Below are 25,079 nucleotides of genomic sequence, written 5' to 3'. Positions count from 1 at the left end.
GTGGGCTAGGTAACTTGGGTACTCCGGTGCTCATCAGGATAGTGACTATCCTAGTGTCTAGTTTTCAAGTCTCAACTTCCTAGCTACTCCGGAAGTGTCCTAAACCTATCTATTTCTAAACTGTAACATTGCTATTGACTTTTACGCATTACGCGTGAGTGTTTCCACTCTGCACACGAATCCCGTGGGCCTCCCACTCCCTAACTAACGCTAGTGTAGTGTAGCCCCAGCGATTCCCTAGGCCTAGGCCTATTCTATTTCCGTGACAGTGGTTCTTATACCACTTATTTAGTATATGGTTTGCGTGGCCCCTAGGGCCTAACTGTATTACTTACCTGTGTGACTTACTGTATGCATTAATAAGACTGTGTTGTACTTACCTCTAAACTCATAAAGAGTGCTGAGGGTTTGCCTAGAATAAATACACTTTATTTTATATATATATCTGTTGTGGTGTCCTTTCATTTGGTATTCAAGGGATTATATATGGTATCACAGCTGGCTTCACATGCCATTCAGAGTTTAGCCTAAGACTGCTCTTGTCCATGCTACCACTAGGATAGCTGGTCTATAAGGTTGACTTTACAACCAATCACCATAAGGGTATTTGGACTGATATAAGGTGTACACTATAACTAGTGACATCATACATCAGGCCAACTTCTCACAGACAGATTCTGCACTGCTAGAAGTCCGTCAGAATTGTTTATAAAGTATCAGGACGATGACCAGGAGGAAGAATCTTTTCATGAGCCTGAACCTCCAGCTCCTGTCACGGTTCCCACAGCACAAATTCCTTTGGCCTTGCTTAATAATTTGCAATATATGTTGGAAAACTATCGTCATTTTCCTCCTTCTGAATCGGCGGAGTCTATTCCATCGACGCCCATGCTAAGGGTTCCTGCATCTTCTTTAGGATCTCCTAGACCACCTTCTCCAGTACCATCTCGTCATTCCCATGATTCTAATACCACGGACGATGACGGGGAAGAGGGAGAGGTGGATGATCGGTCTGTTCTTTCAGAGTTGGACTAATACCAAATTCAAACTCCATCACCGTCAGCTCCAGCTGATTTGTCCTCCTGTAGACATTGGAGGTTTTCATCTCCTTATGGAGAGGGCGACAAAAAGGTTTCGAATACCTATTGTATAGATTCTTGTAACTCGCGAGTCTGCCACCCAACTTGTATCCTGGCGCTATAAGACACAACAGCATGAGACAACACAGAAACGACTGGCCAGTGGTCAGGGTTGATGCCATTTTATTCCAGACGGAAGAGCCAGGTCTTTAGATCTTTCCTGAAGCCTAGCAACGTTTTGGCCTGTCGCAGCTCTGGGGGCATCTGATTCCACAGACGAGCTGCCGCCGTGCTGAAAGCCCTACCTCCCATCCTGACACGCTTTACTCTGGTGACAACTGCCAGGCTCTGGCTAGAGGAGCGGAGGAGTCTTTCTGGTTGATACCAAGAAAATCTTTCTCGGAAAGGCAACGGGCCGGAGTTATGTAGGGCCTTGTAAACCATAACCAGTGACTTGAACTCAATCCTCCTCTTAACCGGAAGCCAATGGAGGTCCTTTAGTGCCAGCGTGACAGATGAATCACGCTGCCTTCTGAGGGCCAGTTTTGCTGCCATCGACTGAACTCTCTGCAATCCCTGTACAATAAAGAGTGGAGCACCCAAGTACAGTGAATTACAGTAGTCCAGTCTACTCAGGATCACGCTCTGGACCACCAGAGACCTTGTCTCATCAGGGAGGAGTGGGAGAATTTGGCGAAGAGCTCTCAGCAAAGCAATACAGGAGCCAATAGTTTTATTGGCCTGGGATTGCAGCTGGAGGTCTTCGTCCATCATGACCCCCAGGTTACGGACTGTTTTTACTGCGGTTAAGGGGGATCCTCTGGCCATAGTCGAAACTCGGCCAAAGGAAGTTTGGAAATTTTGGATGCACCGCAGTATAAGAGCTCCGTTTTCCCGGCATTCAACTGGAGTGAATTGGTCTTTAGCCATTCAGAGACCTTCCTCATACAAGCCTGGAACGAGTTTAAAGATACTGCGTGTGCGGGCAGGAAGGTACCCTTTCACACATTCTTTGGGGTTGCCCAGTGCTGACCGCCTACTGGAAGGAAGTTCTGGACGAGGTGGATAAGCACTTTGGGATAGAGCTGCCGCGACTCCCGGCGTATGTCCTGTTGGGCCTCCCCAATGACCTAATGTACCCACTGAAGTCCCGTAGGGGTAGGCAGATCGCAATTGCGCTGGGGTCTGCGGTTCAGAACATTCTAATCCACTGGCGCACAGCCACCGTCCCCTCCATCACCGGTTGGTTGCATAGGCTTTGGCATGTGCTGGGGATGGAGAAGCTGTCGCTTACGGTTGCGGGGGAGATAGACCAATTTGAAGAGCTGTGGCAACCCTTTCTAGCGCTGCTGTCCACTGAATTCCGGGAGCTCACCTGCCCGAGGTATCTTAGGCTTCTCAGGCTGACGCCGCCGGTGAGCCCGGCGGACTAGTTTACATGTGAGGCGGGGACCTCCCAGGGAGGGGGGGGGGGGTGCGGGGCTTCCTGGTGAGGATTACTCTGGTGCGGGACCATAGGACGGGGGGGGGGGGGGTTTCGTTACTTGGGGGATGGGGGGGGGGATTGTGTTCTGTTGAGTTGCTGATGGCTTTCATTGCTTAGATTTGGGGTGTCGGATGCGCGGGCGGGGTTCCATAGCTTGTATTTCTAGCCTTCATTTACTGTGTTTTTCCCCCTGACTTACTGCGCTACCTATTGCCAACCCTCTGGAGTTGCACCCCTTTTTCTTTGACTGTATTCCATGTATCCTGACCTCCTATCCCCCTCCCCCATGGTTTGTTTTTGTTTCAATAAAAACGTTTTAAACATAAAGATACTGCGTGCTCTCCTTCCAGGGAGAACGTCAGTTGTATATCGTCCGCATAATTGACTACCTCGATCCCGTAAGATTTTATTAGGGGGATCAGAGGTCCCAAGTATGCATTGAAGAGGATTGGGCTGATGGCTGAGCCCTGAGGTACTCCATGGCGAACCGGGAACCAAGGGGAGATGAATGGCGTCAGAGTCACTGCCTGTTGACGGTTAGTCAGATAGGACTTCAGCCACTCCAAGGCCTGGCCCGTAATCCCCAAACCTTCCAGTCTTGCCAGTAACACAGAGTGGCTAACCGTATCGAAAGCGGCCGACATGTCCAGCAGCACCAAAACTGAGGAGCTGCCGCCGTCGGCTCGCATTCGAAGTGTGTCCAAAACGGTTGCCAACGCGGTCTCCGTTCCATGCCCTGGTCTAAAGCCGAATTGGTCTCTATCCAGGAGCTGATGTTCTTCCAGGAAATTAGACAGGGATTTACTGACCAGTTTCTCCAGGATTTTGACTGGAAAAGGTAAAAGGGATATGGGGCGGAAGTTGGCTGGCAGTGAGGGATCTAGGGAAGGTTTCTTTAATAGTGGGGTAACTATCGCCTGCTTCCAGTCACTAGGTACATTCCCCTCATTCAAGGATTGGCAGCAAATGTGCCACAGATCCGGTAGTAGGTTGTGGCCAAGTTCCTTCCAGATCATATGGGGAAGGTGATCGAGAGGTGACCCGGAAGAAATCTCCCGTGCAATGTTATTGAAGGATTCCTCCGTAGGGAGTTGGAAGTAGTTCAAGGAGGGATCCTTCCTGGTGACTCCCAACGTCCGGGGGGGTCTCAGGACCAACTTGATCAAACCCACCTACGATGTTATTGACTTTGTCAATGAAAAAAGTGGCAATTTCATTGCACAAATTTTGTGAAGGTTGGACAGTACTGGCCAAGCAGCCCGGATTACTAAGGTCTCTGACGATGTTAAATAGAGCCTTAGTTCCGTTAGATGCCTGCAGGATGGAATTGGCAAAGAATTGGGATTTGGCCTCCCTGATGGCCATCTTATATTGAAGTTGTATTGTTTTTAAAGCTTTTTTATCTGTGTCTAAATACCGTCGGCGCCAGCTTCTTTCTGCCTGACGACGCGCTAACCGTAGAGCCTTAAGCTCCTCACTGAACCATGGGGCTGATGGAGTGTTGCGCATTCTAAGCTTTTTTTTAGGTATGAGTGTAGGAGAGTAGGGTCTGCTTTCTATGTTCACCCCCACTTTTTGCTTTTGCTTTACTGGTTTTCGACTTAGATGTGGCTGTGGGCCTGCTAATCAGACCCACAGCCCTGCTGTTCTCTCTCTAAATTACTACTATGTACTTTAGGTGCATAACCCATTTGGATAGGATCACCTTATTGGGCCCTGTACAGTGTACCCTAGGTACCCAGGGCATAGGTGTACCCTAGGCCTACCAGGGGCTGCAGCATGTATTGTGCCACCCCTGGCCTGGCCTTCCATTTTGACACAACTGGCTGATCACCCAGCTGGGGCAAGGTCGTGTAATCACCCCTTGCTTAGGTGTAGTATTCCTATACCTAACTTACATATAGACACATGTGTACCTATCAGTCACTCCTATGGCAGGCCTTGACAATCCTGGAGGCAGAGTGCTTGGTAACATGTGAGATGGTGCTCTAGCATGAGCTGAGCCTGTCTGCAGCTTTCGGAACCTTGTCCTTATAGCTGTTCTATGATATAGCCTACCATATACTCTTAAAGTGCCTTATAATCTTAGACGGTTATGGTAACTATGGTTGGGCTTTATCAAAACATGTCGTGTAAGGTGTCTAACACTCGGGAATAATACCCCCATGCCATTTCTGGACATGAGAATATTATTCCCCCCTTCTAGAGGGAAAGACATGTTAAAATCATACTTCAACTGTTAGCCTCTGACCAAAGCCTCAGCATCACAAAATGGATGCTGCTGCCACGACACAAGTCTGACCTCCTGCTGCTGGGAGTGATCCCAGCCAGGGAGGCCTGGACAATAGGTTTCCTGCTTGGGGAGGTGCTAGCACCTCCCCAGACAGCCTTTAGTGTATTGGGGCAGGGTGGGCTGAAAGGAATGAGACATGCCTGGGGCACACAAGGTGTTCCTTGCATAGTCCAGTTCAAACCGGCGCTGGGGCACTCCAGCCCCAGCTCTGGCGCGAAACTGGACAAAGGGAAGTGGGTGTAACCACCCCCTCCCAGGTCCCACCCATAAGGCGTGACCTAGCAGGTATCCCAGCCCCCCAGATTAGTATAAGAGTGGGAGTTGGGCCTCAAGACTTTAGATTATCCTGAACCTGCAAAACTGAACAGAAACTCTGGACCTTCGACATTCGACGAAAGAAGAAGACTGAAGAATCTCCCTTGTAGCCAAGGAGTGGCTACCCTGTGCAAACAGGCACCATCAAGTGACTACCCTTTGCTTTGTGAAGCGTTCGACGAGGAACCGATTGCAGAGCCCGACCAGAGCCGTGATTTCCAGACTTCTCCGACCCTCATCCACATCTGCAGCAGAGCTGAGATCCGTGGAGGCGACGAGCGACGTGGGACCGGCTACCTGGGAAAAGTGGCTAGTAACTTACAGCGCAGCTTCTGAGGTACCCTCGAAGTTGTGCACCGGGGATTGAGAAGCCCCAACCCCAAGCACCATCTGCACCGAAGACCAGCCCCCCACACTCCACGAGTCCTGCGTGGGGCCCCTGAGCCATTTTCCTGCTTGCCGCGTCTGTCCGGTTGCTTGCCCGCTGGCTAGTGGCCTTTGTGACGACGCTCCCTGAAATCTTCTGCGCTGGTTTGGCTCCTCCAGACTGGCTCCCGCTTCTCTGCAAAGAAGAAGCACCCCAGACCTTCCTGGTCTGCACCAGAAGCAAGTCCCTTGTTCTTCGTGGGTTCCGCTTGCCAAGGCTTGGTGAGTCCTAGTCCAACTTCGACGCCGCCGACAGCAAGAGCCTTCGTGGGACAGCTCGCCTCCTGGTCCTGGTCGTCCTCGACGCTTCCGGGTCCTCCTGGCTGCAGCGACAAGCTTCACCTTCACCTGCAACTCTTCCCGACATCGCCTGGTTCCTTCCTGGTTCCACGTGGTCACTGGCTAGTGACCTTGACTCTGTCCCCTCTGCTTGCAGGTTTCTTCTCTTCTTGATCCCAGGCTTGGGATCCACCGGACACTCTCTCCTGACTGCCTGTCAGCATCTTTCTTCAGGCATCCATAGGAGTCGACGACGAAAACGACGCATCTTCACCCCTATGCACCCGCAGCCTGTGGGCTAGGTAACTTGGGTACTCCGGTGCTCATCAGGATAGTGACTATCCTAGTGTCTAGTTTTCAAGTCTCAACTTCCTAGCTACTCCGGAAGTGTCCTAAATCTATCTATTTCTAAACTGTAACATTGCTATTGACTTTTACGCATTACGCGTGAGTGTTTCCACTCTGCACACGAATCCCGTGGGCCTCCCACTTCCTAACTAACGCTAGTGTAGTGTAGCCCCAGCGATTCCCTAGGCCTAGGCCTATTCTATTTCCGTGACAGTGGTTCTTATACCACTTCTTTAGTATATGGTTTGCGTGGCCCCTAGGGCCTAACTGTATTACTTACCTGTGTGACTTACTGTATGCATTAATAAGACTGTGTTGTACCTACCTCTAAACTCATAAAGAGTGCTGAGGGTTTGCTTAGAATAAATACACTTTATTTTATATATATATCTGTTGTGGTGTCCTTTCATTTGGTATTCAAGGGATTATATATGGTATCACAGCTGGCTTCACATGCCATTCAGAGTTTAGCCTAAGACTGCTCTTGTCCATGCTACCACTAGGATAGCTGGTCTATAAGGTTGACTTTACAACCAATCACCATAAGGGTATTTGGACTGATATAAGGTGTACACTATAACTAGTGACATCATACATCAGGCCAACTTCTCACATTGGTGAGCAGCGGTTGGGATCTGAGCTTGCTGTTGTAATACCATTGTAATCTTGAGATACTAAATTGAAAGATCACTCAGATATTGTCTAGGTACATATAACATAGATTATTATACTTAAGTCCTACTGGACTTTGTAGTTGTAGGTTGAAGGGAATAACACACCCTGACTACAACTACTAGAAAGGTTTAGTAGATACAACTAGTGTAGGTAGGTGCACACACCACACCCTCACTAGATCATGCCTCTGGGAGGAGATCAAGTAGATGCTCTCTCAGGAGGGGCAGGTCTGCAGAAGACCCCCTCTAGGTATGATACCTTAACATTCCAGGAGATGAGACAATTGTGTACCTCCAGAGGAATAAAACAGGGTGCAAACCCTACCCTCCTTCAGTTAAGACAACTCCTAGAGGAGTATGATGCTCAGAGGGCATCTCAGGAAGGTGCCCTAGGCACAGAGGAGGGTCTACCCACCACAGAAGAGTCAGATGGGGCTTCAGATGGGGAGGTAGATAGCCAGAGCCAAGTAAGGAGACTTAGCCAGGCTAACTTAAGTTTACATGGGAGTTTGCATGGGGTCCCCCCATACAGACCCACAAGTAGACATTCACAGAGAAGCAGGAGGGACAGATCCCCTTCAAGGGAATCCATCCACTCCCATGTCTCTAACATCTCTAATGCTTCCTCTCACAGGGGAATGACTTCGCCTGAGAGAAAGGAGCATGCAGCCAGAATGAGGGAGGCTAATCTGAGGATTCAGAGGGAAGAACTTGCCCTTGCCAAAGAGAAGCTTGCTCTGGCTAGAGAACAAAAGTTAAGTGGGTTAGAACCCACTGGTGGCAGCAACATTCCTAGAGATAGAGACAGGCACTATGATAATAGAAACCTGAGCAAGATTGTCCCTCCCTACAAGTGTGGGGATGACATCCACAAATGGATAACTGCTTTGGAGAGAGCTTGCAAAGTACAGCAGGTACCCCAAAGTCAGTGGGCAGCTATCTTGTGGCTCTCCTTCTCTGAGAAAGGAAGAGACAAGCTCCTCACAGTTAGTGATGAGGATGCAGATAATTACACTGTCCTGAAGAGTGCTCTGATTGATGGGTTTGGCCTAACCACTGAACAATACAGGTTGTTGTTCAGGGATACCCAGAAGACACAGACTCAGGACTGGACTGACTTTGTAGATTGTGCCACTAAGGCTCTGGAAGGCTGGCTATTGGGAAGTAAGGTTAAGGACTATACAGGATTGTATAATTTGATCATGAGAGAACAAATACTTAACAACTGTCAAAACCAGCTATTGCATCAACACCTGATTGATTCTGATCTGACTTCTCCCCAAGAATTGGGAAAGAAGGCAGATAGATGGGTCAGGACTAGAGTTAAGCAGAAAAACCAGAACCAGGGCGGTGATCAGAAAAAGGCAGACCAGAAGGGTAATGATCAGAAACAAAAAGACCAGAAGTCTTCACCAGGCCCCCAAAAGGCTCAGGGGGAGGGTGGTTCCAAAAAGGATAAGAAGAAAGAAGGCCAAAAGAAACCATGGTGCAACTATTGTAAGTCTACCTCACATTGGTTTAGTGAGTGCACCAAAAAGGATAAGCCCCCAGCCACCATTGCCCCTAAGGCAACTGTACCCCCTAGTTCAGCTGTAAGTGGTGGTTCCCAGCAAAAGGGTGTAGTAGGGTTAACCCTGGGAACTGAGGAGGATTCTGGCCTAGTCAGAGTACCTACTCAGGCTGTCCTGATCTGTGATGGGGACTTAGCTTTGTCCTCTACTGTAGGCCCCAGTAACCTGGGCAAGTACAGACAGACACCTTTTATCAACCAAAAAATGGCTCAGGCCTACAGGGACACTGGGGCTAGTGTCACAATGGTGACACCTGCTTTTGTGGACCCTGGACAGATCATACTAGGTGAGAATTACCTAGTGACCAACGCTAGCAATGCCACTACCTCCCATAGTGTGGCTATTGTTAACTTCTCCTGGGGAGGGGTAACTGGCCTCAAGAAAGTTGTTGTTAGTTCAGACCTTCCTGTAGAGTGTTTACTGGGCAATGATCTTGAAACTTCAGTTTGGTCTGAAGTGGAGTATAGGACCCATGCAGAAATGCTGGGGATAGATGCACATGTCCTTGCTGTGACCAGGTCACAGGCCAAAAGGTGCAACACTGAACAAGTGCTGGATCCTGAAACTATGGACCAGTCACAATCCAAGAGAAAGAGCAGTAGGGTTAAGGCTGTGCCTTCCCCCCTGCCTCAGGTGGTGGATCAGCCCTCCCAGGAGGATGATTCTGAGAGCCCTGAAGGAACTGTCCTAGAAGAACTCGAACCTGATCAGGTTGAGTTTCTTGGGACAGGGGGACCTTCCAGGGCAGATCTGAGGCAGGCTCAATTAGACTGCCCCTCTCTTGAACCCCTCAGACAGCTGGCTGCTGCTGAGGCTGCAGGGAATGCTCAAGGTACCCATAGAGTGTATTGGGATGAAGGGCTACTGTACTCAGAGGCTAGAGACCCCAAGCCTGGTGCATCCAGGAGGTTGGTCATACCCCTGAAGTTCAGAGGCTTCCTTCTAACCTTGGCCCATGATATTCCCCTTGCAGGACATTTAGGCCAGAACAAGACTTGGGACAGGCTTGTCCCTCACTTTCACTGGCCCCATATGTCAGAAGATACTAAGGAGTTTTGTCGCTCCTGTGTCACCTGCCAAGCCAGTGGCAAATCAGGTGGCACCACAAAGGCCCCCCTCATACCACTACCTGTGGTGGGGGTCCCCTTTGAAAGAGTGGGCATAGATATTGTAGGACCAATGGACCCACAAACAGCATCTGGGCACAGATTCATACTGGTGATAGTGGACCATGCCACCAGGTACCCAGAAGCAATTCCCCTGAGGACCACAACAGCTCCTGTTGTGGCAAGGGCCCTGCTTGGAGTATTCTCCAGAGTGGGCTTTCCAAAGGAGGTCATTTCTGACAGAGGTGCCAACTTTATGTCAGGATACTTGACTGCAATGTGGAAGGAGTGTGGTGTTAACTATAAGTTCACCACACCCTATCACCCACAGTGCAATGGGCTTGTTGAGAGATTCAACAAGACCCTAAAGGGAATGATAAAAGGATTACCAGACAAGCTTAGGCGAAGATGGGACATCCTTTTACCCTGCCTTCTGTTTGCTTACAGAGAGGTCCCACAAAAGGGGGTTGGCTACAGCCCTTTTGAGCTTTTGTTTGGGCATCCTGTAAGAGGACCCCTGTGTTTGGTGAAGGAAGGATGGGAGAGACCTCTCAGACAACCCAAACTAGACATAGTGGATTATGTACTTGGTCTCCGCTCCAGGATGGCAGAGTATATGAAGAAGGCTTCTAAAAACCTTGAGGCAAGCCAAGAACTCCAAAAAGCTTGGCATGACCAAAAGGCTGTGCTGACTGTTTACCAGCCAGGGCAGAAAGTGTGGGTGTTGGAGCCAGTGGCCCCAGCAGCACTCCAAGACAAATGGTCTGGACCCCACACTATTGTTGAGAAAAAGGGAGAAGTCACCTACTTGGTGGACCTTGGGACTCCCAGAAGCCCCCACAGGGTGCTTCATGTCAACAGATTGAAGGCATATGTTGACAGGGCAGACATGGGGCTACTCATGGCTACAGATGAGGGGCAGGAGGAAGAGAGTGACCCTCTCCCAGACCTGTTGACTCAGAACCCTGATGATGGCTCAGTTGATGGTGTGGTCTTTTCTGACAGCCTCACTGTCCATCAGCAACAGGACTGCAGACAAGTTCTGCAGGCCTACAGACATATGTTCTCTCTGACCCCAAGTCAGACAAACTGGTGCACCCATGAGGTGGACACTGGTGACAGTCTGCCTGTGAAGAGTAAAATCTACAGGCAACCTGACCATGTCAGGGACTGCATAAAAGTTGAGGTACAAAAGATGTTGGAGCTGGGAGTCATTGAACCTTCAGAGAGCCCTTGGGCTAGTCCTGTAGTCCTTGTGCCAAAACCTCACACCCAAGATGGTAAGAGAGAGATGAGGTTTTGCGTGGATTACAGAGGTCTCAATGCTGTCACTAGGACAGATGCCCACCCAATACCTAGGGCAGATGAGCTCATTGACAGACTGGCAGCTGCTAAGTTTTTGAGTACATTTGACCTAACAGCAGGCTACTGGCAAATCAGACTAGCTGAGAGTGCAAAGGCCAAAACTGCTTTCTCGACCCCAGGAGGACATTATCAATTTGTGGTAATGCCCTTTGGTTTGAAGAATGCACCTGCCACTTTCCAAAGGCTGGTGAATCAAGTCCTTACTGGGTTGGATGATTATTGTGCAGCTTATCTCGATGATATTGCTGTCTTTAGCTCCACCTGGGAGGATCACCTGGTCCACCTGAGGAATGTTTTAGAGGCCCTGCAAAAGGCAGGCCTCACTATCAAGGCCACTAAGTGCCAGATAGGGCAGAGCAAGGTTGTATACCTGGGCCACCTAGTTGGTGGGGGTCAGGTTCAACCACTGGAGAGCAAGATCCAGACCATAAAGGACTGGGCTCCTCCAACTACCCAGACTCAGGTCAGAGCTTTCTTGGGCCTGTCTGGGTACTACAGAAAGTTTGTTAAGAACTATGGGTCCATAGTGACACCACTTAATGACTTGACCTCCAAGAAGATGCCAAAGAAAGTTCAGTGGACAGCAAGCTGTCAAAAAGCATTTGATGACCTGAAGCAGGCCATGTGCAGTGCACCTATTCTGAAAAGTCCAGACTACTCCAAAGAGTTCATTGTCCAGACAGATGCTTCTGAGTTAGGTGTGGGAGCTGTTCTTTCACAACTGAATGTAGATGGTCAAGACCAGCCAATTGCTTTTATAAGTAGAAGGCTGACCCCTAGAGAGAAACGTTGGTCAGCTATTGAGAGGGAGGCCTTTGCTGTGGTTTGGGCCCTGAAGAAGCTGAGGCCATACTTGTTTGGCACTCACTTCAAGATTCAGACAGACCATAAGCCCCTCTTGTGGCTAAATCAGATGAAGGGTGAAAATCCCAAACTTCTTAGGTGGTCCATTTCCCTACAGGGGATGGACTTCACAGTGGAACATAGACCTGGGACTGACCATGCCAATGCAGATGGACTCTCCAGATATTTCCACTTAGAACATGAAGACTCAACTGGTCAAGGTTAGTTTAATGTCCCTAAGTTTGGGGGGGGGTTGTGTAGGAGAGTAGGGTCTGCTTTCTATGTTCACCCCCACTTTTTGCTTTACTGGTTTTCGACTTAGATGTGGCTGTGGGCCTGCTAATCAGACCCACAGCCCTGCTGTTCTCTCTCTAAATTACTACTATGTACTTTAGGTGCATAACCCATTTGGATAGGATCACCTTATTGGGCCCTGTACAGTGTACCCTAGGTACCCAGGGCATAGGTGTACCCTAGGCCTACCAGGGGCTGCAGCATGTATTGTGCCACCCCTGGCCTGGCCTTCCATTTTGACACAACTGGCTGATCACCCAGCTGGGGCAAGGTCGTGTAATCACCCCTTGCTTAGGTGTAGTATTCCTATACCTAACTTACATATAGACACATGTGTACCTATCAGTCACTCCTATGGCAGGCCTTGACAATCCTGGAGGCAGAGTGCTTGGTAACATGTGAGATGGTGCTCTAGCATGAGCTGAGCCTGTCTGCAGCTTTCGGAACCTTGTCCTTATAGCTGTTCTATGATATAGCCTACCATATACTCTTAAAGTGCCTTATAATCTTAGACGGTTATGGTAACTATGGTTGGGCTTTATCAAAACATGTCGTGTAAGGTGTCTAACACTCGGGAATAATACCCCCATGCCATTTCTGGACATGAGAATATTATTCCCCCCTTCTAGAGGGAAAGACATGTTAAAATCATACTTCAACTGTTAGCCTCTGACCAAAGCCTCAGCATCACAAAATGGATGCTGCTGCCACGACACAAGTCTGACCTCCTGCTGCTGGGAGTGATCCCAGCCAGGGAGGCCTGGACAATAGGTTTCCTGCTTGGGGAGGTGCTAGCACCTCCCCAGACAGCCTTTAGTGTATTGGGGCAGGGTGGGCTGAAAGGAATGAGACATGCCTGGGGCACACAAGGTGTTCCTTGCATAGTCCAGTTCAAACCGGCGCTGGGGCACTCCAGCCCCAGCTCTGGCGCGAAACTGGACAAAGGGAAGTGGGTGTAACCACCCCCTCCCAGGTCCCACCCATAAGGCGTGACCTAGCAGGTATCCCAGCCCCCCAGATTAGTATAAGAGTGGGAGTTGGGCCTCAAGACTTTAGATTATCCTGAACCTGCAAAACTGAACAGAAACTCTGGACCTTCGACATTCGACGAAAGAAGAAGACTGAAGAATCTCCCTTGTAGCCAAGGAGTGGCTACCCTGTGCAAACAGGCACCATCAAGTGACTACCCTTTGCTTTGTGAAGCGTTCGACGAGGAACCGATTGCAGAGCCCGACCAGAGCCGTGATTTCCAGACTTCTCCGACCCTCATCCACATCTGCAGCAGAGCTGAGATCCGTGGAGGCGACGAGCGACGTGGGACCGGCTACCTGGGAAAAGTGGCTAGTAACTTACAGCGCAGCTTCTGAGGTACCCTCGAAGTTGTGCACCGGGGATTGAGAAGCCCCAACCCCAAGCACCATCTGCACCGAAGACCAGCCCCCCACACTCCACGAGTCCTGCGTGGGGCCCCTGAGCCATTTTCCTGCTTGCCGCGTCTGTCCGGTTGCTTGCCCGCTGGCTAGTGGCCTTTGTGACGACGCTCCCTGAAATCTTCTGCGCTGGTTTGGCTCCTCCAGACTGGCTCCCGCTTCTCTGCAAAGAAGAAGCACCCCAGACCTTCCTGGTCTGCACCAGAAGCAAGTCCCTTGTTCTTCGTGGGTTCCGCTTGCCAAGGCTTGGTGAGTCCTAGTCCAACTTCGACGCCGCCGACAGCAAGAGCCTTCGTGGGACAGCTCGCCTCCTGGTCCTGGTCGTCCTCGACGCTTCCGGGTCCTCCTGGCTGCAGCGACAAGCTTCACCTTCACCTGCAACTCTTCCCGACATCGCCTGGTTCCTTCCTGGTTCCACGTGGTCACTGGCTAGTGACCTTGACTCTGTCCCCTCTGCTTGCAGGTTTCTTCTCTTCTTGATCCCAGGCTTGGGATCCACCGGACACTCTCTCCTGACTGCCTGTCAGCATCTTTCTTCAGGCATCCATAGGAGTCGACGACGAAAACGACGCATCTTCACCCCTATGCACCCGCAGCCTGTGGGCTAGGTAACTTGGGTACTCCGGTGCTCATCAGGATAGTGACTATCCTAGTGTCTAGTTTTCAAGTCTCAACTTCCTAGCTACTCCGGAAGTGTCCTAAATCTATCTATTTCTAAACTGTAACATTGCTATTGACTTTTACGCATTACGCGTGAGTGTTTCCACTCTGCACACGAATCCCGTGGGCCTCCCACTTCCTAACTAACGCTAGTGTAGTGTAGCCCCAGCGATTCCCTGGGCCTAGGCCTATTCTATTTCCGTGACAGTGGTTCTTATACCACTTCTTTAGTATATGGTTTGCGTGGCCCCTAGGGCCTAACTGTATTACTTACCTGTGTGACTTACTGTATGCATTAATAAGACTGTGTTGTACCTACCTCTAAACTCATAAAGAGTGCTGAGGGTTTGCTTAGAATAAATACACTTTATTTTATATATATATCTGTTGTGGTGTCCTTTCATTTGGTATTCAAGGGATTATATATGGTATCACAGCTGGCTTCACATGCCATTCAGAGTTTAGCCTAAGACTGCTCTTGTCCATGCTACCACTAGGATAGCTGGTCTATAAGGTTGACTTTACAACCAATCACCATAAGGGTATTTGGACTGATATAAGGTGTACACTATAACCAGTGACATCATACATCAGGCCAACTTCTCACAATGAGTTCCTCCAGTGTTAGAAGAATGGCGTTACTGTAACTATTATAGTTCTCTCCAGGCGTCTTTCCTGGGTCAAACCGATTCCATTTGGAGAGGAGATGGCCATTGTCCTTCTCCGAAAGCTTGGCCCAGTCCCTACCCCACCTGAAATTCGCTACTTTGTTTACTACTGGGTTTCCTCCACGCAGAGACAGCCTAAATTGTATTAGGAAGTGGTCCGTCCAATTTAGAGGAGAGATGCTAAGTACCTCTGTCTCCGATGGATTTGCAAACACCAGGTCAAGCATGTGGCCTCCCTCATGTGTAGATTGTTGGATAAGTTGATGAAGGCCGCAGTTCTCGCAGGTGTGATTTAGGGTTTGCAAATAGCTCCCAAGACTTCCCGTTTCCCACAGATTAAAGTCCCCCAGGATCAGCAGTCTAGAATGTGTGGCTGCCAAGGCGACGATGGTATCCAGTAGTGCCTGATGATTAGCATCCAAGCCTGGGGGTCTATAACAGACCATCCCTGTCAGCATTCTCCCCTTGGCCTCCTGTAGGCTAAAGCCCATAATTTCATAGCCCATTATGTCATTGATTGAGAGTAGGGCACAATCCCACTTCTGCTTGAAAATAAGTCCTACCACGCCTCCTCTCCCCGTTGCGCGAGGTTTATGAAGGATCTTATAGCCCGCAGGACAAGCCATTCCCAATTCCACAGCGGAATTCGCTTTTAGCCAGGTTTCAGTTATAGACAGCAAGTCCAGGTTGAGGTCTTCCAGCAAGTTACAGATGTCTTGATGGTGCTTCACAATAGATCTGCTATTAATTAAACCGCAGGTCAGAACATGCTGGAAGTCCTTCATTTGCCTGCTGCCCAATTTAAGGAGGGTGTCTCTAGAGTAACCACGCCTACCTGTTACATTTAGGGCAGCGTTAGTGGCAGTGAGCACAGCCGGGGCGCGGACGGGCGCAGACGGGCTTGCCTCTGGCGTGCTTGTGTTCCTCTCATTTAAATACAGTGGGCCGCTAGAGCGCTATGTCCCTACTGTGGTGTGGTATCGCCAACGGCGAAGTGAAGGAGTGTTTTAAGGTGCAGGTATGTGGACACAATTGTTTTAAAATAGTAATCACAGCTATATATTTATTGTTATTTTAAAAGAATTATCGCAAGACTAGCTCTTCGCAGGAATCAGCAGCAACCAATTACATACATGTACTTCTACCCCTCAGCGAAGCGTTCTGCATTCACACTTAGATGTTTGAGGCGTCTCTCTGGACGGCATGGAGACAAAGAAAGATGATTGCTTTCTTTATGATTTTAAAGATCAACCACGAAGGCAGATAAGGACAATTCCCATCATAGCCTTCATCTGGAAGGAAGGGTTGAAGATCATGGCAGCACCGAATTCTCTTCCTGCAGTCTTGCCTTGGTTGGACAAAAAATATAAGGCACCAAGTAATTCACCTGCATGCCTCATAGGTCGGCCAAAAGCTGACTGTCATCGCCCAAGCAGCGCAGAGACGGGCCAGGAACCCCTCTTCGCCTATAACCGCTCCGCCAGACAGGGATGGCAAACGACTGTATTAGATTGGAAAGAAGGTTTACACTATGGCTGCGACGACTGTCCGGGCTGCAAATTCCCTAGCCATATTAGGGAGATATGATAGGCAGATGTGGTCAAACATCTCCCCCCTACATTGACATGCTGCCAGAGCCTTCCAAGTCTGAGGCCTTGAAGATTTTACAGGAAGGAGAGTACCTCTGCGGAAATCATTGACGCAGCCGTGGATATTGCATCCACAGAATTCAGACAGTTAGCGGGTGCAGCAGTACGGAGGAGACCAGGTTGGCTGAAATCTACATCTTTTCGCCAAGAGGTCCAAACCAAGATTATTGACATGCCATTTGATGGAGAGTCACTATTCAGCCAACATGTAGATGAGGCCCTTCAGGCTATTAAAAAAGACACGGAGACGGCGAGATCTCTTTGGTAGCCTTCAATTTCGGAAGTCGTCCTTTTGAGGTGCTAAAGGACGGGGATCCTTCTCCAATAGGGGAGGTTACAATTAGCAAAGATCATATCAAACCTCTCAAGGTAATCAAAGATTTCAACCCTACAGGCAGCAGTCATACGGGCAGTGGGGTAACTCCTACTCGCAATCAAGAAGGAAGCCCTCCTATCGTGAACGGGATTCAAATAAAAAACAATGAGATCTGCGATCTGCCACCTGCCACCATCTCTGCCGTTTCCCCAGTCAAAATTTGGAGGAAGAATATCCCACTTCTACTCGAACTGGTCCGCAATTACAACAGACAAGTGGGTTCTGGATATAGTGACCAGAGGCCATGCTCTGGAGTTCATAAAGATTCCCCCAAACTCTCCTCCCAAAGGACCACCTTCTGCTCATCTCGAGCTTTTTTCCCCAAATAAATCTGATGATTCGGAAAGGAGCAAGCGAAAAGGTCCCTCCTTTACAAAGAGGAACAGGATTTTATTCAAGATTTTTCCTGATTCTAAAAAAGTCGGGAGAATGGCGCCCCATTCTCTACCTTCGTGCCCTCAACAAATACCTGAAAACGTTATCCTTCCGAATGTTAACACTTCAAGAAATCCTGCAATTGCTTTCGTTGAGGGATCACATGGCCACCCTCTACCTCCAAGACGCTTATTTTCATGTGCCAATCCTACCCAGACACAGAACATATTTACGGTTCAGAGTGGCTGGCAGAGACTTTCAGTTCAGAGTCCTTCCGTTTGGTCTACGATCAGCACCCCGTGTAGTTACAAAGGTCCTAGCACCGGTGACCGCGCACCTTCGTCTGCAAGGAATTCAAATTTTCCCATACTTGGACGACTGACTTATCAAGTCGAATTCTTTTCAAACCACAAACGCACATGTTCAGAAATGCCTGATACTGTTCCAATCTCTGGGTCTCTCCATAAATTTCGAAAAATCTCATCTGACTCCATCACAGAGAAAGACCTTTCTGGGAGCCACATTGGACACTCAGCTGACTCAGGCCTTTGTCTCAAAAGAAAGACAACTCAAGATCTGCAATCTAGCCTGCTTATTGCTATCAAGAGTGCGTTTCAGTCAGTTTGTACAAGTCTTTCCTAGGGATGATTTCTTCCTGCATCCCTTTGATACCCAACTGCCGTTACAGAATGAGACCATTGCAAGAAGAACTCAACTTCCAATGGTTGCAGATTTCGGGGTCTTTCGACGATATAGTTCGCATCACTCCTCAGATGCGAGAAGACTTCCATTGATGGAATCAAATAAAGAACGTAAGGGAAGGATGTGCATTCCTGGTCAAACTGCCAGATTTCACTATAACCACAGATGCTTCCCTCGAGGGATGGGGGGCGCACCTTCAAGGAATGATGGTCAACGGCAAATGGAGCTTCCAACAAAAGAAGTGGCATATCAACCTTCTGGAGTTGCGAGCCATTTTCTTGGCTCTGAAGTTATTTCGAACCATCATTCCGGGAGCCTCAGTACTCATTCGAACGGACAATACTACAAGTATGCATTACTTGAACAAGCAGGGAGGGACGAAGTCAGCCCTACTATCTCAACAAGCTCAAGAGATCTGGGACTCGGCGCTTCGTCACAAGATCAGCCTTTCAGCTATTCATGTTCCAGGAGTCGCCAATGTTCTAGCGGATTCCCCCAGCAGGTCAACAATATTCAATCACGAGTGGGAGCTACACCAACCAACCTTTCAAGAGTGGGGCCACCCCGATCTAGACCGGTTTGCGACCGGCCAGAACCGCAAATGCCCATCCTTTGCAAGTTGGGTTCCCCACAACGACTCATGTGGCAATGCGTTTTCGATGAACTGGTCGCAGATATATGCCTACGCCTTTCCTCCGATTCCGTTGGTTCCACGAGTTCTCCGCAAGATCAAGAAACAACCTTGCCGCATGATGCTCATTGCTCCCAGATGGCCTCGCCAATACCGGTTCACCGAACTTCTCCTCCTCTCGGAGTGTGATCCCATTCAGTTTCAACCAATACCGAACCTTCTGTCGATCCAGAACGGACAAATCTGTCACCCGGACCCAGCATCTTTGAGATTAGCGGCATGACTCCTCAACACCTTGAATTCGTGCACCTAAATATTCCTGCGGACTGTCAGGAAGTTTTAGCTAATGCTCGAGCGACTGCTACTATTAAAACATACAAGCTAAAATGGAAGAGTTTTTGCATGTGGTGTCAATCTGTCAATATACACCCGAGTCATGCAAAACCATAACAAATTTTACCATTCTTTTTTCATTTGGCGAGATCGGGCCTCTCCCATTCTACTTTGAAAGTGTTCTTGGCGGCGATTTCAAGGTTTCGGCAGGATGGATCTAATTCTCTTTATTCAAATAGTCCATTCAGCAATTCTTCAAGGGATTGTTTCGAATGTTTCCCCCTATTCGGCGTCCACCTCTATCCTGGCATCTTATTGTAGTGCTTACACAACTTATGCGGCACCCCTTCGAACCTATTCCTAAAGTGGACTTAAAGTTCCTTTCTTGAAAAGTTTCTCTGCTATTGGCTCTGACATCAACAAGGAGAGTCCGTGACCTTCAGGCGTTCACTATTAATCCACCTTTTCTTCAATTTACCTCTAAATCAGTAGTGCTACGCACCCATCCCAGCTTCATGCCAAAAGTTCCTGCGGACTTCCACCATAATGAACCAATAATTTTAATGACCTTCTTCCCAAATCCGCTGACAGCTGCGGAAAGGGCCTTGCATTCCCTTGACATCAGAAGATGTCTCCAGTTCTATTTACAACGGACTGCAACAATCCGTAAATCAGACCAATTGTTTGTAGCCTATGGTAGATTACGTCAAGGACACTCTTTTTCCAAACCAACCATAGCTCGTTGGATTTCTGCTGCAATTTGTCTATGCCATGAACAGGCTGGAAGACCTTTGCAGGCAACCCCAAGAGCGCATTCTACGAGAGCAATTTCTTCATCTACCGCTCTTTGCCGGTGTGCCTCTTCATCAAATCTGCAGAGCGGCAACTTGGTCCAACAGACACACTTTTACCAAGCACTACTGTTTGGATGCCTCAAGCGATGCAGATGCATCAGTGGGACAAGCTGTTCTCCGCAATCTTTTCAAATAAGGTGAACCTCTGTTCTCCCTCCTCCACTATGCTCTTTTTTTAGAAGACGCCTATTCCATACTGTTTCTATGTCTTGAAATTGTTCTGCATATGTTGAACACAAATGTATTTATGTATGATTATAGAGATGTATATTTACTATGGAACAAAGGGGTGTCTTATGAGCATTATGTTCTGTACTGCTATCTACTCAGGCATGTGAATCTATGAAAGACACCCAAAATACTGGAGAAGAACAATAGTTATTTACCTGTAATCTGTGGTTCTCCAGTATTGGTGTCTTTCATAGATTCACATGCAACCCGCCCACCTCCCCTCAGAGGCTGGTTAGGCGGTTATACTTTGGTTCACTCATGTGCGAGAAAATCTGAGAGCCTGAGCCTCTGAGAAGAACATTCTGGTGGGTGCTGTCGCTTGATTGGCTGCAGTTTGGACTGTACATAATGACTATGATAGTCATAAGTGTGGAGGATTTTTCTTTTAGGTTAGGGCTACTTTACATCCTGGTTTATGTTACCAAGGTTTTTTGGTTATTACATGCATAATTATTGCTTTTTTATGTACTGTGGGACTCCCACTCTGGGGAATGATTCCGGCATGTGAATCTATGAAAGACACCAATACTGGAGAACCACAGATTACAGGTAAGTAACTATTGTTCTTATCTTCTGGTGTCATGCCAGCTCATTGGAAACTTGACACACACTCACACAAGCAGAAGTTAATCACCGCTTACTGGGAGAACTGCTTTTTAGTCTATGCTAAGCATGTGTATCTACAGCCACACATGCCATCAAGCGGTGAATGTTACTTAACCAGTATGCGTCAGTTTGTGGCATGTAGTACTGTTGATTCATATGTGCCCACCCTCCTCCCCAGTGACTTATGCTCAGGAGGAGTCACTATAACTCATGACTTGAAAGACTTCTTCCAAGGAAAACAATGTGCACACTTCTGAGCCCAAGATTAGATGGCGTGTGTATCTACAGCACTACATTCTGCCTAGACTATGGCAATGCAGTCTACATTGGCCTCCCTGGCACACTTCTGAGGAAACTCCTGGTGGTCATGAACGATACAGCAAGGTTGATATTCAAATTGCCTCGCAGAGCGCATGCTACCCCCTTGCTGCGTCAATTACACTGGCTGCCTATTAAACAAAGGGTAAGCTTCATGGGCTTGTGCATTGAACACAAATCCCTGTTTGGTGAAGCCCCCAAATATATCGAAGACCGTCTGAAGCCCTACGTACCGGCCGCCATCTTCGTTCATCACAGCCTAGTCTCCTTACCTGCCCTCGTTTCAGCATGGCGACATTTGGAGGCCAGGCCTTTTCGGTCTATGTATCCCGGATGTGGAATAAGCTACCAGATGACATGCGCAAGGAAGTCAAACTGCTCCCATTTTGGAGGAGGCTTAAGACAATGCTGTTCTTAGAGGATCAATGTTAAGTTTAGTGATGCAACGGAACTCGGACTGTCGTCTGATGCAGCGCTTAGAGACCTTTGGTGATTAGCGCTTTATAAATGCAATCTAACATTAACATATATGTTGTGACATGAGATCTGCCAGGTAGCTAAAGCAGTCTTTAGTCAAGTTTACAATTCCATCCTTCAAGAAACTATTCAAATACAGATGCTGCATGTCCCAGAGAAATTGCCTCTTCCAGCCTGCAACTGAAACAAATGTTCTGACCGCTACTTCTAACGGCCAGAGTCGACGCCGTTTCTCCCCAGAGCCCTGGGGAGACGGTGAGCAGACTGCAGCCATCCCCCTCGACGTCGAATGGGGACGTTTGCTGGGCTTCCTACCCCTGGGGAGCCCCCCAGGGGCCTCGGCATGGGCAGAATCAGCCCGTCCTGACCCACCTTGTGCCCTCAGCCTTCTGTCCTCCAGTCCAAGGAGCCTGATCTTCATCCTTTCCTTCAGGGTCCTGGCTGAGAAAGATTGACAAATGTCACACTCCTCTGGGACATGGGACTGGGGAAGGCAGACGATGCACACCCTGTGTGGGTCCGACTTGGCCTTCTTTCTCTCGCACTCTGGGCACCTGTCAAACAAGCCAGGCATGTTGACCACACAGAGCACACACAAGAAGGAAGGCAACAAGGTACTAAATATAGCACTTGAAAAGTGAACAAATCCAAATAAACCCTTGAAAAGGGAGATGTCAATGCTCCAGGGTCCTGCTAGCAGGAGCCGGAAAAAAGAACTGAAAATAAAAGGGACCTGCTGTGCATTCTGGGATACTGGAAAAGTTCTGGAAAGTTTTCTTAAAGGCACAGTATCCTGTTCTGAGCCACATAATGGCAGCCTATGGGGCTTGTCTGTCCATTCCTTCCTCTCTATCATTCCAGAGGCTTTTGCTGGTAGAGGCAGGTTTTTCTCTGTGGAGAAAGCTGGGCAGGCAGTGCTGTTTGTGGATGTTGGTGGAATTTTCTAGTTGAAGTACTGGACAGTGTAGCCTGTGGATATAGGTTGCATGATCTGTCCTTGAAATTCTCTCAAGTGTAGATGCAGGTCTGCATGGCTTGACAACTTAAGAGATTATTTTTATTGCTCCGGGGTCCCCGCACATGGGCGGGACTATTCACTAGATTATGACTATAACAGAGATACCCCTACTACAGAACTGGAGTTACAGAAAAACTACTCCTTCTACTCCCAACTTTGTTAGTTTTCCAACAACTCCAAAACTTTTCTCATTGTACTGGGGAATGATGTGCCCACCACAAATGACAGGATTGAAACTGCACGCACTGCAGGAAGCATAGATCAGTCACAAGCCCACTCAAGTTGTCTGTGGTGCTTTGGCTCTGGACATGACTCGTACAGCAAGTATGCTCTCATGTTTCTCGTGCATCCCGAGTAAAAGAGGACCAGGAAGCAAAACTATACATTGCAGAGCACAAGAAGAGGTCGTATTCAAGCTAGGGATTCACTCTAGTTGCTTGCCTGGTCACAGTCGCATTCTTGAGGCCAACTCCAAATCCAGTTCTGGAGCGTCGGCAATCTGTCTGCCCACAGTCTTGTTGTCTGTCGTCCATCATAGAGAATCTGGTGCAGGTTCTTGCAAGCAGTGTAAAGTAGGAACGTGAATCCAGGGTCAGGAGACGATATACCTCTGGAGGTGACTGGACCAGCAGAACATCTTCCTGGTCCCCAGCCACCTAATCAGGATTATGAATGTTGGAGCCTATGATTTGAAGAGGCATCATCTGGTAGGCCACATGTTGAATCTTCATCTCTAGGTGGCGCAGAGCATCATGGAGCAGCTGGGTACACCCTGGCTAGACAACAGTGTCAACCAAGTCACTCACAAGGAGACTTGTTTTAACTTTAATGGATGGAAGGACTTCTTTCCACTGCTACCTCTCCTATCTAGAGTTTTAGGAAGATCAAATCAGACTTGGATCGTGTCATTCTTATTGCCCCGGACTAGGCCATAACAGTGTGGTACATAGGGGGCCTGAGCATTTGTCATTCAATCATGGGGCCTGAGCATTTGTCCTCCAATCATGCTTTCCCATTGAGATGGGAACAGGTCTGGGTCCTGCCTTGGAGTCTCAAATCTACATCTCTATGTGGGCCTATTGAGTGAAGGCAGCTAAATAAGTTTTGCTTGCCAACTAAGGGCCAGATTTATTTCCTGGTGAATGGTGTATTCTCCTTTGCCTGGCGGTGGACTTTACATCTGCCAGGCTGAGACCACCTGCCTGATTTATAAATTAACTCCTACCTGGTGGTCATTCTAAAGGCATTGGCAGGAACCTCCGTCGCAGTTTTTCCTGTCATTGAATTTTACTGTATGCTACAGGGATGCGTCAGGGCAGTGGGTTGTAGGCATGGCACACAGGGATGTGTGCCATGTTGACTCTTCACTTTGTTCTGTACCAAAACACGCAGCCTGCAAAGGGGGGAGGGGGTGTGAAGGTACAGGGCCTCTAAGGGTTGCACAGTAAGTGCTGCAGGTCACTATTCATCCTTCAATTACACGTTGTAATCTTCTTCAGGCAGCACAAAATTGCATCCGCATCACTGACTTCATCAGAGAGTACTCCTCACTCGTCCCCTCGGGGTCTCGCTCTGAGGAGGCTAGTAAAGAGTACTCTCTGTCACTCTGGTATGAATATTCGTATTATGATTACTGCAAGTCCTGGATGGAGGACTATGGAAGCAGAATATTGATTATACGTAAATCCTAAGCAGTAGCTGTTGTGAGTAGAGAGATTTTTTAGTAAAGCCCTGATGAAGTCAGTGATGCGGGCGCATCGGATCTGACGAAACACGTGTTTGCTATTTTGTGCTACCTGAAGAAGATTGCAATGCGTAATTGAAGGATGAATAGTGACCTGTGATGAAAATATTCCAGGAATAAAACATCGGAGTTGAAAGAAGTTTAATTGGACTTTGATTTTATATACGCACTGAGTAGTGCTCGGGAAAAGTGTTTTGTCTTTTGTAGGACCGGTCTTTTCTGGTCCATTTGTGGGGGCAAGAGTGGCTGCCCTCTTCCTCGGAGGACACGATCTGATATGGTTTCATCGGACTGTGGGGATTATTGTAAAAAGGTTTTGCACATTGAGCTGTGCCACGTTTAGTTTCGATTTTGATTGGCAGGGACCCAGTGCACATCAAGTGAAAGTGCAGCAGTAGTCTGGCAAAAAGTGGGGGGTTACTGCAACAGAAACCCACTTTCCTACAGTGTACTTGACCCTCTTGATCATGAATAATATAGACCATGGGTCCGAATGTCCAGAATGAGGTAGTATACAGGACCATTTTTTAACACCAGGTGGGAGTGCCTGGTAACCCATCCTTTTTGGGGAGAACTGAATAATTTCCTTTGGAAGTTTCAAGGTGCACTCCAGAATTATGAATAATTGGGTATTGTGACTCATAATTTCAAAACTGAAAAGCAAGCTGAACACTAAACTTATTACGCTGGACATTGCTGGCAAATGATGTATTGGCTTGAAATGGAAATTGGGGAATCGCCCATTACAAATGTAACGGAGGATAGAACACACTAGGACTATACTAGAAGTTCTCCTTTGTTCTTTTTTTTGTTTTTTCTAATGCTGGATTTTCCGTCGGCTTGGGCATTATTACATAGCTACACTCTTTATGGCAAATACATTGTGTACAGATCTGTAGGTACTTACTACAAGACTGCTGAACTGAAG

General features: G+C 48.3%; 1 protein-coding gene across 1 annotated transcript in view; it reads left to right on the top strand.

The window, feature by feature from the left end:
* ACADM (acyl-CoA dehydrogenase medium chain) overlaps positions 1-25,079 on the top strand; it is a 450,379-nt gene that overhangs the window by 275,980 nt on the left and 149,320 nt on the right. The window lies entirely within an intron of this gene.

The sequence above is a fragment of the Triturus cristatus genome, chromosome 4_2 (assembly GCF_964204655.1).
Source record: "Triturus cristatus chromosome 4_2, aTriCri1.1, whole genome shotgun sequence".
Classification (NCBI taxonomy): Eukaryota; Metazoa; Chordata; class Amphibia; order Caudata; family Salamandridae; genus Triturus; species Triturus cristatus.
Note: the sequence above shows the minus strand (reverse complement) of the source record. Positions and strands in the feature narration are given on the sequence as shown.